This window comes from Lissotriton helveticus, chromosome 10 (genome assembly GCF_964261635.1).
Source record: "Lissotriton helveticus chromosome 10, aLisHel1.1, whole genome shotgun sequence".
In the NCBI taxonomy this organism is placed as follows: Eukaryota; Metazoa; Chordata; class Amphibia; order Caudata; family Salamandridae; genus Lissotriton; species Lissotriton helveticus.
In genome coordinates, this window is record NC_136071.1 from 208,245,596 (window position 1) to 208,255,682 (window position 10,087).

Below are 10,087 nucleotides of genomic sequence, written 5' to 3' on the forward strand. Positions count from 1 at the left end.
TCACATGTCTCCATCAATTCTTTATCTGTCAACGTATCTGTTAAGTTATTCACCCATGCCTGTTTGGCTTTAAAGATCTCACTGATCCTATACTTTTTAAGTGCTTTATGATGCATACACCAAACGTTGTGTTGTCAGACGGCTGGGGGGTTTTCAGGGAACCCCGTCCCGATTTCCTGTGCTGTTCCTGAAATTTTAGCATACTGTAGGAAAGGACCAGTCTCCACTAAGAATTCCTCTCATACTTCCTCAAATGTAATGAAACATTCTCCCAGGTACATGTATCCCAGCGTTCTACACCCACCCTCATTCCAACGTGCAACTGACATATCCTTAGTGGTACGTTTAAACAGCACCGGTGCCCACATATCCAATTAAGCCACAAAACAAAAGGGGGTTGTTTCATGACTCTGTTAATCACCCTCTCCCAGAGTCCACCGTTTTCCCCGCATGTGCCCCTCAGCAGTCTCTTCTCCTGGTTGTCTTTTGTCGCAGTTTAGTTGCATAATAATACAACTCGATATGAGTTAATCCCATGCCTCCCTTCGTCCATATCCAATTTAATGGTGGCAAGCCCCATTTTAATTTTTTTTAAACATACTGGCTCTGTTTGCGTGCAAGGTGTTTAGAGGCTGGGGAAGGAGTGGTGGCACCCTCATTTGGGCGCTTGAATGTTTGGCTGGCCCTCTGGGGCCGGCCAAACATTCATGGGCACTTTGTATGAAAGAGGACGAGAGGACGGAGGAAAGGCAGTGGCCGGCTGCATCCAGGTAAGTATTTTTTCTTAAAATGTAGTCAGCTATCCCACTGTCAGTCTGCCTTGCACACTTCTGCCCCACATAGGGTTGGTTTTGGTGCTTGATGTGCTCGAATAGGTTTTGTGGTTTACGATGTTGGAGCCTTGCGAGTGCTGATCTTCTTTGGTCTGCTTGTTTTGGGTTGAGGTTGGCCTCTACCTCTCTTCAGGCTCTGTGTGAGGCTCTTGGGGGCATTTGGGTGTCCGTGCATTGGTTCTCTGGTGCCTCTTGTGTCCCATGTTTTGGTCTCTTTTGGGATATGGCACCCTGGGCCTTTGGTGGCAGCACCACCTTGGGTTTTTTGCCTTTGGGGTTCTGTGTTGGGCAAGGGGAGTGTTTTTTTCCCCTATGGAGTCAGATGAACTGCTATTCCCGGTCCTTGCAGTGGTATTTTGGTGGCCTCCTTGTCTGCCTGATACCTTGGTGTGTTGTGTTCTCTTCTGGTTGTAGGCCCTTCTTTTGGTGTTTTTGGCTGCTGGGTTGGTATTGAGGCTCCACTCCGCGTTGTTCCTGTTGTTGCCTCTTGTTTTCAAGTGTATGCAGTGGCTGTGCTCCCTGTGTTTTTTTGCTGTGATCCTCTCTCTGGGGTCGGGGTTATGTTCCTTCTATTGGGTGTGTTATTCAGGTGTGGTTGTTTTGCCGATCCCATTCTGATTGGTGGTTGTCTTCTTTGTACCTTTTGGCCCAGTGTTGTTTGGGTTGTTTCCCTCGGACTCTACTCTAGGGGGTGGATTGTGCAGTCTCTTATGTTGGACTTCTGCTTCCCTGGGCCATGTTGTGGTTGGATTTGGGCATGGTCTGCTGGTTCAGTGGGCTGCTTCTTGGCTTGCAGTCATGGGGTTGTCCATGGTATGAGTATGTGTTGTGGCCTGTCGACGTCTCCCCCTACCTTATGGTCCGCTTAGGGTTGGAGGTTGGTGGGGGTGCATCTGTTGTTTGCTGATTCGGTTCAACACTATGTTTTGGTGTTGTTTTTATGTGTGGGAATGTGTTGTGCTCTTTTTGGGTTCTACTATGTTCTACAGTTTCTTCCTTTAGATTCTATTTTCATGATGAATCCTATTCTTGCTTTGGTATCTGCTCATTATGTTATTACTGTCATGAGGAAGACGGACAAGGAGGTAATGCCCTGGTTACTTACCGGTAATCATAATTACTCCGAGTCCTAGTTTTTCTCGCCACAGTATAGTTTACCATCTCTCCCTGCCCTGTTGTGTATGGCTTCATCTTTTCTTTGTTGTGGCTTTGGCAACAGAGAGTACTGTGGGTGGACTTCCTCCTTATAGGAGGAAGAGGCGGCAGGCCATATTGGAGGGATGGGAGGCTAGTATGCTAACTTTTGACTTGGGAGATTCTGTGGGAGGCTAAAGCTCATTATGTAATTACTGTGACAAGGAAGACAAGGACTCGGGGTAATGAAGAATACCGGTAAGTACCCAGGGCATTAGCTAGAGCCAGGTTTTGCTAAAAGCGCAATCTTTAGATTTTGCTATTGGGGATGCCACCATGCCTGCTTTGGCTGCCACGTCGAATGAAGACACTATTAAAGCAGAGTCGCTGTTTTCCTGATTTTTCAATTCATTCAAGTCATTTAGAACTGAAAGGAGAGAAGAGCTACTGTTCACATCATTGTATGTTATTTCATCAGAAATCTTCAATAACAATATTTGTACCCTGATCATTGAGGATAATGTCAACAGGCTGTGAAACTGAGTTAAATTCCCTGGTTGTTTATCAGTTCACACAGGGTATTGTCTTATTTAATGGCAGATTAATTTTCACCTGATCTCTTACATTCCCTTTTACTATCTCATCTGTATTTCTTGCTGAGACTTCCTTTGCATATAATTTCCCTAGCATCGAAATATGCTTGTTCTCATGGAGACCACGGGGAACCTAGCCACTGGGGAAGGGCGGGCTCCCTTGATGTTTTTTTATTGCAAGATGAACTATGTTTTTTTTTTAAATCTTGTGAAATCGTTTATTCTTTATTTAATTTCATAAATCTCCCGCTCATTAGTCCTTTATCAATTTCAGACATTTCACAAGCTTTATTTCCCCTATATATTTCCCATTGATCCCTCCCTTGCCAGTAACTTATTATTTTTGGCTTATATTTTGGTGTAGAAGAGGCTTGTGAAGGCTCGGTAGTATTGGATTTGTGAACAGATTGATGTTTTTAATTGATTAGTATGGGTGGTGTAATGATGAGAGGAGTATAATTACGTGAGTAACTCCTTTATTAGAGAGCAAGCAGCTAATACAACTGACAACTTGGACAGCTCTCCTCTTACTGTCAATGTCCTACTATTCTAGAATCCTGCTCCCTGGCATCACCCAGTAACTATAGAACTGGATGCATGCACCACGGCTATGATACCACATCTTCTCCCTTTACATTGAACAAGAGTAAATAATAAATAAGTGTGAAAGATAATCCTAATAACAAGAGAAATTGACAATTATTAATTACCATTAGAATGAAGAAAAAACGAATTAAGAAGGTGCAGACAATGTCATGCAGCCCTACCTCCTATTTAACAAACTTATGATACTTAGTGTCCAACGAAAATATAATAATAATAATAATAAAAGAAATGAACTACATTGCATAACTCCTGTATTTTGTTGGTACTTTCACCGGTCTGCCAGCACGTGTTACTCTAGAACTGCTGCAAGAAGGTTGTTCTGAACAAAATGCTACTCTTGCAGCTACGCTTGTGATACGTGAATGAGATGAGGGTTCTTTCCATAAATCCATAACTTCATCCCACATCCAATCCATAGGTGATGTTCCTTTAACTTCTTTGTTTGTAATTCTATAATTCCCTTTGCATTTCGCGATTCTATGGTGATGCCAAACCTTTTTGTCACTCAATTTTGCGGACTTAGAGTAAGTCTCTAACACTTGTAATGGTGCAGAGTATTTACTCTCTCCTTTTTTCACTTTAGTGCCTAACTTTATTTTCACGCAATCACCAATCATAAGATCACCCTCCTTAGTAGCATGTTTTTTGTCTAAATTATCAATGTGTGATTCCTGTATACTACGTAATTTTGAACGAACTATAGCAGGAGACCTTTTCCCACACACTTGTTTGTTATTCAATGCTACATTATCCTTAGTGAAAGGTTCCCTTCCCCTCAGAATTCTAAATGGACTATAACTAGTGCAAGCAGGAGTTCTTCTGTACACACAAATGGTGCTAAACAACTCTTTTTCCCATTTCTTCCCTGCAATGATAGACGCTTGTATAGTCCCCATGATAACTCTGTTAAACCTCTCAACTATTCCATTCCCCGCTGGGTGGTAAACTGGGGTTTTCTTTTCAGTGATGCCAATTATCGGAAACAAACTGAGGCCCATTATCACTAAGAATATATTTGGGAATTCCTTCGTGTAGAAATAATTTTTCTAAAATTTTACAACTTCCTTAGAGTCACACTTGTTTGTTATCTCAATTGCTGGCCATTTCAAATAGTTGTCTGTGACCACTAAGATACATTTCTTATAATCCCGATCATCTTCAATGGGTCAAGCCAGACTATGCTCAAATCCTCCCATGGGTGCTCAGGAATACGTCTACTACCTATGGAAGGTTTAAATACTCGCTGAGCCTTGTCAGCATTGGCGCAAGTGGAACATTGCTGAACAAATCTCCCAATGTCTCTATCTAACCCCGGCCACCAGTAAAACCTTTTCATCCTACACTTCAATTGAATTATTCCTAGATGTCCTTCATGATTAATGTCTAATATTCTGTCACGTAAATTATTGGGAGCGACAACTCTTTCACCTCTACATAAATGGCTGCCATCATCGATGCTTAATTCATCTTTATTCTTCCAAAAGCTTCTTAAATCTCCCTGTAAGCTTGACTTACTGGGCCAACCCATGATAACACATCTGGCAACTTCACATAAGGTTTTGTCATTCCTACATTCTTTGTCCCACTCTTCTCTTGAAATAGCATGTACCATGCCTTTACCAAGTTCTTGAATACAAGCCACATTAAAATCATCACAATCAGTGAAAAAACATCTTGTGTTTGTAAAGGAGATCTGCTGAGGTAGTCCACAACTTGGTTTCTCTTCCCAAGCAAGTATTCGACATCGTATGTAAAGTTTAAGGCTCATCCTGGCTAACCTGGGGGTGGCTTTGAGTATGCCCTCAGGTGTTAATATTTTGAGAAGGGGTTTATGATCAGTCCGTAAGATAAATCTAGTACCCCAAATGAACTGCCTAAATTTTTCCATGGCCCGGACAGTGGCCAACATCTTCCTCTCTATTACAGAGAACTTCTCTTCAGAAGATGTTAGAGAACGAGATGTGAAACCAATTGTCCTTTCAACCCCATCACAACTAGTTTGAGAAAGAACTGCCCCAAGACCTTTCCCACTGGCATCAGTGGTGATGACACTATGGGCCATATTGTCAAACGCTTCCAATGGAAAGGCAGACACCAAATTGTGTCTTATTTTATCATAATCCCTTTGAAGTTCCTCATTCCAATGAAAGTCTAGTTTGACTTTGAGGAGTTGCCTCAAATTGTAAGTTTGGCTTGCAAAGTTTTGTTCATATTTGCAGTAAAACTCCGCCAGTCCAACGAAAGACCTTAAGTCAGCCTTTGATTTGGGAATGGGAGCGTTCTCAATTGCATTTATCAATTTTGTCTTAGGAGAAATTCCATCACCCCCAACTTCATGCCCTAAATACGTTACAGATTTCATACCAAATTTACATTTCTTAAGTTCTGCAGTCAAACCTTTCTTGGCAAGAATATTCAATACTTTAGTAAGTCTTTCATCACGCTCTTCTTTGTTTCTGCCCATAATCAAGATGTCGTCTTGAAAATATGTGACTCCTTTTTGATCTTTAAATAACCTATGCATCAGCCTTTGGAAAACTGCGGCTGCCGAAGTTAACAGAAAGGGCATTCTGACAAAGCGATAGCAGCCAAAGGGTGTGATAAAAGCAGTCAAATTCTTGCTGGACTCATGCAGTGGTATCTGGTGGTAAGCAGACGTTAAGTCTATTGTTGAAAACCATTTGATGTCTTTTGTTTTGGCCAAAAGTTTGTCTATTCTTGGTAAGGGAAATGTATCTATTAAAATATTTTTATTTAGGTCCCTCAAATCCACACTTAGATGCAAACGGCCGTCCGATTTTCGTGCGACGACCAATGGGGCGGGCCACTCTGCACTCTCTATCGGTTCAATCACACCTTTTTTCTCCAATGCATCCAGATCTGCCATGACTCCATCTCTTACACTAATAGGTATGTTCCTTGCCTTATCACTAACGGGACGAGCGTTGTCCTTTAACACAATCTTGTGTGAAAAGCCAACTAATCTTCCGACTTCCCCTGAAAACACAGTAGGAAATTGTTCAACAATGTGATCCATGAACTGCTTGTCGCCTTCATCTAAAATCATTACTTGGTCATCATTTTTTGGATTGAGTACAATCTCAAGTGCACCATGGTCTACCCATCCTAGAACAGAGGGTTCTACTTATGCCACATAAAGTTTCCCAAAGCTTTCCTACCTTTGAATTCAAATCCTTTTTCCACAAACCCAACCATAGGAATCCTTTTGCTCGTAAATGTAATGGGATGAATGTCAGGGGGTTGTAATTCCTTATTTAAAATATTTGCAAACAAATCATTCCATACTCCTTGCTGAATGATAGTGTATGGAGATCCTGAATCTGGATCTATATGTACTTGTACACCACCAATTTTTATATCACAAGTAGGTTTCTTCTTTGATTTATCACTAACATTTGAAACAAAATTATCTCACTGGTAGTCGTCAATTATGCACAAAATCTCTTCCTCACTGGAATAATCAGAATTATTCTTCTCCTCTGTGTTGTTATCACTAATGCACCCAACTACTTTTTTATTCTTGTTTAATCTTATCCCACAAGCCGTAATATGTCCTATTTTTCCACATTTGTGTTATTATGTGCATTTAGATTTTAATGCTGGACATTTAGTGTCATTGGCATAGTGCCCATTATACCCACATCTGTAACAACATGTCACTATATCCCCTTTAGGTTTGCTGACAATATTACATTTTTTCGTTGTATCAACTGAAGAACGTATCTCATTCCTTTTTGTATGGCTAAAAACTTTATTAACAGTTGATCCATCCTCATTACCTTTCAAGGCTACCTTTGCGCACCTCTTAGACATCTCAGCTTTTCTCACTATAGCAACGGTTTCATTTAAAGGAGCATCTCCACATGTCCACATTTTCTTTTGGATCGCTGAATTGTTACAATGCATTATCAATTGATCCCTGATAAAACTATCATGAAGAGTGCTAAATTCACAATTAATTGCTAATTTCTTTAAAGAAGCAACGTAGTCTTCCGCAGACTCCGATTTATCCTGCTTCCTATGGAAAAATTCATACCTACTGATACCTACACACACAGGTGGGTGGTAATGTGAATCAAGATCTTCTAAAGCATCAAGAAACACGTTACTACCGGAAGCTCTTACTTTCTTTTCCATCTAATTAAAAACTCTGTTACCTTCCGGGCCTAAACTATGAAGGAGCATTTTCTTTTTTCCCAATCGGGTGAATTCGTCATCACATTCTTCTTCAAGAGCAGCAACAAAGTTCAAGAAGTAGTCCTTCCAATCTGACCATTTAATTAATGGTTCATCAGGGCGTGGTAAAAATGGTACAGGAGGATTCAATCCACTTTGTGAAGCCATTGTAATATAGTTTAATAATAACCAGAGAAAGCCAATATAATTAATAAAATGAAAATTAGATAGTGCACACAATTTTTTTTTTATTCACTATGACCCACGGTTGCATGTACGTCCAGGGTGCATAATATCGCATCCAACAGCACATGTAAGTCGTGTAGCGCAGAAAAGAAAGAATAGTCCCGTTCCCCCGGATGCTGCGCACACCACGAATTGATTAACCCCCATCTATCCTGCCAATTTCGCCTACTTTTGGAAAGCTTATGTATGGGCGCTTATGGCAATGGTGGGTGAGACCTATCCAGACCGATGCCCGTTATTGAATTAAAGTCGCCCGCCAGTATCACTGATCCAGTCAAGATCGGAGCCAACCTCCCAGATAGGTGGGTAAAAATGGCCGCCTGATCCACATTGGGGGCATACACACTGCACAACGTCACATCCTTCCCTTTCAGGTGCCCTGCCACCACCACAAACCTTCCCTCTGGATCCACCAAGTGTCGCATCGGCTGAAAGGGGATCCCTGCCCTTACCCATATCAACACCCCCTTTGCAAAAGCTGAGTACGTTGTATAAAAAAGTTGCCCTCATCACCTACGCTGCAGCGCCAATCCTTCCGATTGATTAATATGTGTTTCCTGCAGGAATGCAACCTGAGCCCCTCTACGCACCAAATAGGAGTGGACTCTATGACGTCTCAACATTGTGTGTAACCCTCGCACATTCCATGTAATACATTTCACTTCAGGTAACGTCCCCATATTGCAGTTGTAGTCTCACGTAGGGCTGCCTATTCCCCTCGAACACACTGGTGGTCCCCAATTTCCCTACAATCCCCCCCATCCCCCAACCTCCGCACCCAAAAACACCCCGAACCCCCCTTACCCTGACAGGCACTAACATTCTAGTTCCTGTCCAAACCTAGAACCCAACCTACCTATAAATTCCAAGCACATTCTGTTAGAAGAGCTATGGCAAGTAAATCCTTCTTAACAGATGGTAAGTAGGATGACATATTTGAGGCAGCTCACTGGCCTAATGCAAACACCTTTGCAAAACACTATTATAAACCAATCGAACATATGTCAGATGTCGTATTACAAAGCTACCAACATGCATAATGGTAGCCTCTGGTCTTGTAATGAAATCGCGATTCTCCTAATAAAATGTCAAGAGATTCCGGATTTCATTAAAGACACGGAGGCTAACATTATCTCTCCCTGTCCCTCCCCACAGTTGAACAAGAATTTAAGAAAGAAGAAATATATTTTACGAATTCAACCTTTATTGATTGTATTATTGCTAAGCTTATACAACATTTACTGAATGAATTTAAATTTGTCATTACATGACTCTTTTGATGTCTTAAAAGTTTTTTCTTTTAGTCAATAATACTGTTTTCATTTTAGATAACTCAACATAAATAATTCGCCCAGCGTCACCACCTTGCAGAAGTAAGATCTTCGGAAAAGAACCAAAAGTGACACTTACGCTAAAATCTCCTCATCCTTCTCCCACTGAAATACAAAATTAGTTTAAAGAGAAAGTTACTTCTTAAAAATGTTCTAATATATTTCTTCGCATTTAAAAGAGGCAGAGTGTTCTATGCTCATGGCTAGTGTACATGAAGAAGATTCTTTTCTGAAACTGTTTTACTTCATGATGTATTGCTTCTAAGTGGCTGCTTGCAGTTAGCATAAAAAGAATATGCATAATGTTAGCCTCCGTGTCTTTAAAGAAATTCAGATTCTCTTGACATGGTATTAGGAGAATGGCAATTCCCGCGCCGAGCTGTTTGTGGCAGGTGCCAGGCTCTGTGCTTGATATTTCATAGGTCACAGCCATACCATAATTTGTAAATCAACTCATACTATAGGAAGTGTTTCCTTTCTGTTCTTACTCTTTATTTTGTTCCAATACACCTGTTTCTAGAACTTAAAATGCTGGCCTGACTTGTGAATTGATCTCAATGGGTTTGTCTCGCAGAACTTTCTTCCACTAGTATTTGTGGTTCACTCCTGAAAATGCAGGAGTAAGTCAAACCTGAGTCACACCTACCGAAATGAAGAAACTCGGTAAATAAGGCTGCACATTCATTTGGTGTTTATATATGTATTCTCTTATTTACTTCATTTAATTGATATGTTTGTTCAAGTTATATTCATTTAAGAAATAACTTTTGTGACTAATTGTAAACGTTTGTTTGGGATTCCAATTATTTTATTAGCCCTTCAATTACGATGACCAAATCTCTCTCTACTTCAATTGCGATCTCTTTACAGTTCCGATTGATTTTCAGATAATGTAATTTGTTTGGTAACCTCTAATTAAGGTTTGCCATGTCATCATTCCTGTAAGATGAATCTCTTCCCTGCATTCTCAGTCTCTTTTAATGATGCCATGGCATTTCCTTTGTACTTTGATCCCATAAAGTATACGAGGCCTGATTATGTTTTACAGCTGATTTAGGTTTAGCTATAGAAAGCTTTAGCTGGTCGAAACAACCTCACGTCATTTATTCTTCAAAAAAATCACATAAAAAAGAATAGAGACAGTGAG